We start from the raw sequence: 7,692 nt of genomic DNA on the forward strand, positions 1-7,692 counted from the left end.
CGCTCTGCAGACTTGGGATTTACACTCTCCTCACCATTTTGTGGCAACAATTTGGAAGCAGCATGTGTGAAAACCCTGGGCCAGATCAGACCCTGGAGAGACGTCCGTCATGGGCATTCACCAAGATTGTCCTGTTGCGGCCCTGGGCCAGGGGTATAATATTATGTCCCCAAATCTTCACAGCCACCCAGAGTCAGATCCCCTTATTGTCACTGCGGATGAGGATACTGAGGTTTAGAACAAAGCACGAGCCTCACTGAGGGGCGGCCTCTAGATTTCCAACCCTGGAGAGCTGGGGCGCACTTATAAACCACTTACCGTTCATTCGCACTACCCAGCGTGTGCACATAGGTGCTTGCGTGAGGACCCAGAGATGCCAACTGGGGCAGGCAGGGCCTGCCTCTGTGTCCTTTCTCCACGGCCACCTGCCACCAGCTGTTGATAACGTTCCTGGAGCTGATTTCTGCCAGGCGGGGACAGCCCGCTCCCTCGCACTCCACTTGCTTTATGACTTTTACTTATAAACCGACTTGGAGTCTAACCAGACGAGGCCTGACCCAGTAAACCGCCTGCCGGATGACGAATGCTTCCGCTCGTCTCTGCGGTGGTCACACGCGAGCCCTCCTGTTGGCTCAACCCGCCAGAGATGCAGTGTGCCTAGAAGAGGCGGCAATTTGGGAATGACGGAAAGAAGGCCGGTGGGGTGTTTGGCTGCCAAACTTTTGTTCCTCCCCCCACTGAATCCTTCCCTCCGAGCGAAACTGGCGCAGTGGAAAAGCAATCCAAACACAGGTCCCTGGGCCCACATTGAAGCACTGGCTGTGTGATCTAGAGTAAGTTACTGAACGTCTCTGAGCATCCCTGTCTTCACCTGAGACAATTCTCCACACCCACCTGGGTGGTGAGGAATAATAAGATAGAAAAAGCAAAAAACGGTGCCAGCAGACGGACAATGTATGTTAATTTTTTTTTCTTTTCTTCACTGTTAGAAAAAAAAATGGTTTTATCAGTTCTTTTTTTGGAAATGCATTTTGGTCTGGATAGACATGTGTTTGTAAGATGTCGCTCCTGGGAGTGTGATAAAAATCACTCTGCCATGTTGTTGGTTGCTTGTTTGCGAGTCTGTATTTAGGAGCTCACTAGATTGTTGTCCTATTGTATTTTCCAAGCTTAGGGCATTTATTTTGTGTACCACTGTAACCCCAGCCTGGAATGAGGGGCTGGGAGCTGTGGAAAACCAGATCCCATCTGCAGGAGCTCACATGCCAGTTGGGAAGGCAGGCAGCTCCAGCCGGAATGTACATTCTCAGGGAGTTATCATTTCAGACCGTGGCGATCAGGAGATGCATTCTGGAAGAGGTGGTGTTTTAGGTGCCCTCCAAATATGAACGAGACTGCTGTAAGCTAGAAAGAAAGGCATCCGGGCAATGTGATGGCTGCAGGGTCAAATTTGTGGAACTATAATGTAGAGCAGTCGTTTTCCAAAGCTAGTTACCATCAGAATCATCTGGAGGGTATATTAAAACACAGATCATGCACCCAGGATGTCCTTCCGTAGGGGAGTGGAGAAATACACCGTGGTCCATCAGACAATGGAATCCTATTCAGGGCTAAAAAGGAACGGTCTATCAAGCTGTGAAAAGACGTGGAAGAACCTTAAATACACGGTTCTAAGTGAAAGAAGCCAATCTGAAAAGGCTCCATACTGTCCATAGTCCAACCCTATGACATTCTGGGAAAGGGAAAACTATTAACAGCATCAGCGTTCGCCTGGGGAGGCAAGGGGGAGGCAAGTATGAAAAGTCAGAGCACAGAACATTTTTCGGGCAATGGAACTATTCTGTGCGATCCTGTAATGGTGGATACACATCACTATCCATGTGCCCAAACCCACAGAATGGGCAGCATCAAGAGTGAGCCTGGATGTCAACCGCAGACTCTGGGTGATGATGATGGTCAGTCGTAACAAATGTAACCCCCTCCTGGGGGATGCTGATAGTGGGGGAGGCTGTACATGGGCGGGGCAGGAGTGATATGGGAACTCTGTTCATTCTGCTCAGTTTTGCTGTGAGCTTCCACTTGCTCTAAGAAATCAAATCTATTAATAAAACACACACGCGCAGATCACTGCATCCCACCCCAGAGTTCCTGGGGTAGGGCTCACAAATCGGCATTTCCAGCATGTTCCCAGGTGACCCTGCTGCTGTTGGTCCACGCGGGGAGGAAGATGTCATAGAGGAAGAAAGGAGCATGGTCAGACAGAACCAGACCAGGGATGAGCCCGAGTGCTGGCTGCGTGTGGGGCGGGGCTCGGACCCAGCGAGCACAGACTCGGCTCACCAGCCCCCGAGCTCCCTGCTTCACTGAGCAAGGACCCGCTGAGCCCAACCACGTGCCGTGGGGAGCCACGGACTCTAGCTGTAGAACAATGAGGAACATCGTCTGCTTCGTGCTGTGATCTCTGCCCTGCTGGGGTTTACGTGACATACACTCTGTAGGTGGGATTTGCTGCCCAAATCATGTCTGTTTCAAGAAAGGTCTTGTCTTAACCAGAACACCCCACAATGTTTGAGGGAGAGGTTGCTGTAGAGTTGACTTTTCCTGGTAATGGAGCATTATCCAGCCTATTTGTTGTAATATAGGGTCAGCTGCTACAACAGAGACCAGAAATAACCCTGACCGGAACAAGACAGAACTTCATTTCTCTCTCATGCGACAATCTGGGTTTGGGCAGCCCACGGCTGAAATGCATGTTGAGGAGAGAGCACAAACTCCTTCCCTCACTGCTCTGATATCCCCAGAGTGTTGCTTCAATCCACGGAGTTAGAGATGATTCACCATCAGGCCCCTGATTGCACAAACCCGCGAGCCACTTGCACAGGATGCAAGGAGAACCGGGCTTCCTGGGTCTGTGTAAAGTGGGGCTGCCGCTCACCACCATCTCCGTGGTGAGGAGAGGCGAGAGAGAGAGAGGGAGGGAGGGCAGAAGATGTGCTTGCCCTTCATGACTCACTCTGGAAACCGTCCATCTCGCTTCTGCTGACAAACCACACACCACTGCTGAGTCCCGTGGCCTTGCTTGGCTGCAGTGAAGTTGGGATGGGATGCAATGACCATGAGCCACTATCTTTGATCTTATTCTTATAGAATACTTTGTGTGCAGTGATTCTTTGCAAAATGTCACGCTGCACCGTCTTGCCACACTCTTTCCACTGTCACGTCTGTCCCTCAACAGTGTTATTCAGACACAATCAAGTTAAGATGAAAACTATGGATTTGTTTTTAAAGACTGATTTATTTATTTTAGAGAGACAGAGGGGGAGGGGAAGGAGCAAGGGGAGAGATTTTCAAGCAGAATCCCACTCAGCACCAAGTCTGATGTGGGGCTCAATCCCATGACCCATGAGATCACGACCTGAGCTGAAACCAAGAGTCCAACACTTATTGGACTAAGCCACCCAGGCGCCCCCCCATGGATGGTTCTTAAATGGGAAACACAACCCCTCATTATTCATGTATCATGGATGAGAGGAAGCTTCCCCTTTTCAGTTCAGTGGAGGTAGAAGTGAGGGGGAGGGGTTGCTAGTGCTCATCTAAGGTCCTCTTGCCTTCTTTTTTTCTTTCTTTCTTTTTTCTTTTATCTTCTTTTCTATTTTTTGTTTCATTTTGTTTTGTTTTAATTTTGTTTGACTTTGCCAGCTTCCTCTCCATGTCACCATCTGGGAGCCCAGGACGCCCTTATTAAGGAAGGGGTGATTCTTGGAATTAGCTATAACTTCCCGTGCCCCTGCAAGAATGGGGCACAATGTGAACTCTACAGATAAGCGTCTCTCTCAGGAGTCCTCTATACACACACTGATCTAGGTGCGATTCTTCACTTTTCCCGAGAGTTTGAGAAGCGTGTGTCCCTTTGTAATGATGACGCTTTTGCCCAAATTCTTTTCCAAAATGAACATATCCTATTTTTTTTTCTGATATGACATGATCTTTATCATTTATGAGCCTTCCCCGTGAATTATCCCATCACTGTAAATAAATCTAGTTGTGCCTGGATTGACTGTAATATAGAAGAGGGTGAATCCAAGCCTGGTCTCTGTATCACTTGGCTTCTCTGAGCCATTGACCTGCCCGCGGGAAGGGGGTGATAATTGTGGCCTTTTAAGTAATGGTCCCCAAAGATACCAGATCTTAATCACTGGAACTTGTGAATGGTTCTTCTAATGGCAAAAGGGTTTTTGCAGGTGTGATTAAGTCAAGCATTTTGTGATGGGAAGATGAGCCTGCACTATCCAGGTGGGCAGGAAACGCAATGACAAGTGTCCTTGTAGGGGGAAGGCGGAGGGAAATGTGGTCATAGAGAAGAAAGTGATGTGATAAAAGAGGCAGAAATCGGAGTGATGCAGCCACAAAGCCAAGAACATCAGGAGCTGTGCGAAGCGGGAGGAGGTAAGGGGCAGATTGTCCCCCGGGGCTCATGCTGCTGACACCCATATTTTGGCCCAGTGAAACTGCTTTCAGACTTCTGGCCTCCAGGATTAGGAGAATGAAGTTTTTGTTGTTTTAAGCCAGCCAGTGTATAGCAGCTTGTTACGGTGGCCCTAGGAAACAAGTACAATAATCGTCACCAAGCTCCGCCGGGGACATTCGGGAGAGATCACAGGCTCTCCAAAGTCACCCGACCTGAAGAGGCAGCTGAATGCTTGTTGAAAATTCAGTCCCGGGGTGCCTGGGTGGCTCAGTCGTTAAGCGTCTGCCTTTAGCTCAGGTCATGATCCCAGGGTCCTGGGATCAAGCCCCGCGTCGGGCTCCCTGCTCAGTGGGAAGCCTGCTTCTCCCTCTCCTACTCCCCCTGCTTGTGTTCCCTCTCTCGCTGTGTCTCTCTCTGTCAAATAAATAAATAAAATCTTTAAAAAAAAAAAAAAAGAAAATTCAGTCCCCCAGTTCTGGCCCACTCAACCAGCCAGCACTGCCGGGGGGTGAGGGGGGGCGGGCAGTTGGGTTTTTCATGAGCTGCTCGATGTGGCATGGGGTCAGGGTTCTCCAAGCTCCAGATTCAATATCCAGCCTGGCCTTCCCAGCTGGCCTAAGAGATAATGACCAGGCCAGAACCCAGGGGAACGGAACAGAGGAATGCTCCCGACGGAGAAGGCGGGGTGGCTCCCATGTCTGGGCGCAGAACAGGCTTGTTTATATTTTTATCCTTGTAGGTAAGTGCAGACATGCCATACACACATTAAGTAACTCACCACCTGTTCCACAAAGGAAAAGGACAGGAAACAACCACTTGAATTAGGTGAACTCCCCGTGTGCCCCAGGGTGAGCTCCTGATGGAGACACAGCTTCCCCCCAGCCCCCAGCACTTGCGGGGTGCTGTCACTCTCTGCTGTCCTTCTCATGCAGTTGCCCTGTGCCCACCTCTCCACGCTTCACACCCTGCCTCCCTGCTCCACCTAAACCCAAACAGAAGGTACTTCCTCGTTCCTCCCATGACCCACTTTCCATGGCCCGGCCAGGCTCTTGAACCACTTATCTTGGCCCCTGGCACCCTGCCTACAACACGATGTTTGCTCACGGTTTCCCTGATTCTGTGGGGCAGGAACCAAGACACAAGAGTGCTCTACCCCAAAATATCTCAGATGGGAAGACCGAGGCCCAGAGAGAGACTTTCTTCCTCCAGGTCCCTCGAATCCCACCACCTTGCTTAAGATTCAGGTTCCCTGACTCAGCTCCCTGTCGCCAAAAGTAATCAAGAATGCACAGTGGAAGGATTGTGAGGGAGCAATCGGGACCACTGGGCGTCCTGCTCCCCCCACCCACAGGGTCTCACGTTCAAATTCTACGTTTGCTGCTTTTCACTTACACGCAGCTGATCCATCCTCAAACATCACTGAGTGTCCCCGTGCCTCAGTTTCCTCTTCTATAAAGTGCAGATCGTAACCTCTAATTGCAGAGTTATTGTGAGGGTCAGAGATAAGGCATCTAAGTATACTGTACACTGCAAGTGCTCAATAAATGCTAGCTGTGTTCATTCCTGCAGACAGGAAGAAGTCTGAGGACTCTGGGAAGCCCCAAGGACCCTAGCGTGTCTCTTCTGCTATGTCACAGTGTGGAGATACTGGCACGGAGGGCTTTTTTCCTGTGCGGGGGGGGGGGGTGGACAGCAAGTCCCAGGGGACGTGCAGACCCTGCCAGAGCAGCCGGGGCTCCGGGGAACAACAGGGGCTCCGGGGAACTGCAGACCCGCAGGTGTCCGCGGGCAGGCTCATCTCTCCACGCCCCGACTACAGCAGTGGCCTTGAGCATGGGTATTATTCTCCCCACCTCTCAAACATTAGGAGAGGTAAAGGCTCATATCTGGGTCCCCCAAAAAGTATGGGGCAGCAAAGCATGTGAGTCCACACTTCCTGATGCCACAGACTTGTAGTCTGGGCTGTTTCCAGACCAAATCAGTCTCTGAACCTTTGCCACGCTGCTCCCGAGCTTGGGACACCCCTCCCGCAATCTCTGCTCTTCAAGCTCAGAATTTTTCTGCAGGCCCCAGCTTACGAGGTCCCTCCTTCTGGAAGCTTCCCCTTGGGCTCTGGGGCAAAGACTTTGGTTTCTTCTCAGCTCCCAAGTCCTTTGCACAGGGCTCTCTAACACCTTATCTCCACCACCATAATTACCTGTTTCTGTCTCCGTCCCCTGAACAGCAGCAGCCCAGGGGCCAAGGCCTGGACTTGAGCAGTAGGCCTGTTAATCTCCAAGACCCTTATCACCCTCTGCCCTGGATCATAGTCATTTAGATTCCTGCCTCTCTCTGGACCCACCCAGTTTGCGCTTTAAAATGGTGTTAAAGTCATTTCATTGTAGCTAGCCAGCGTTTTTCCCAAAAACAAGTAGGTTGAAGACCCCGCAGGTTTAAAATCACAGGTGGGGGTCCCAGGCAGGACGTAGCAGTGGCTCTGGGAAGGGAGAAGGAAGAGGGAGGAGGAAGAGGGAGGGATGAAGCAGAGAGAGAGGAAGAGGAAGAGAGAGAAGAAAGAGGGGAGGAAGGTGGAGGGAGTGAGGGAGGGAAAGGGGGGGATGGGATGTTCCCTGAGGCCAGATGTCATCAGCTGAATGATGGCCCCTCAAAGACACCCAAGTCCTAATCCCCAGGACCTGGGAATACGAAACCTTATGTGGCAATGGATTTTGCAGATGTATTTAGATTCAGGATCCTAAAATGGGGACATTATCCTGTACCGTCCAGGTGGGCCCAGCGCAGTCACAGGGGTCCTTAAAGTGGGAGGTGGCCAGAGGCGATGTGACTACTGACTCAGAGGTCCCAGCGGCTTCTAGAAGCTGCAAAAGGCAAAGATACGGGCTCTCCCCTAAAGCCTCCAGAGGCCCTGCCTGTACCCTGAATTTGGCCCAGGGAAACTCACTTCTGATTTCAGACCTCCAGAGCTGTGAGATAATAAATTTGGTTTCAAGCACTGAATATATGGTGGTTTGTTAGAGCAGCATTAGGCTCACTTACCCCATCCTGGATGTGCAGCTGGAGGAGGGAGAGGCTCGGATAGAGTCGGGGAGAGGCTGGGCCCCCCAGAGCAGATGAGAGCACCTTTACCAGAAGAGAAGGGGGCGTGAGAAGGGAGAAGACACAGACACAGAGTCGCTGTGGGATTCCTTTTTTTTTTTTTTTTAAGATTTTATTGGGCGCCTGGG

Source organism: Leptonychotes weddellii, chromosome 4, assembly GCF_054177405.1.
Source record: "Leptonychotes weddellii isolate Sample4059 chromosome 4, ASM5417740v2, whole genome shotgun sequence".
NCBI lineage: Eukaryota > Metazoa > Chordata > Mammalia > Carnivora > Phocidae > Leptonychotes > Leptonychotes weddellii.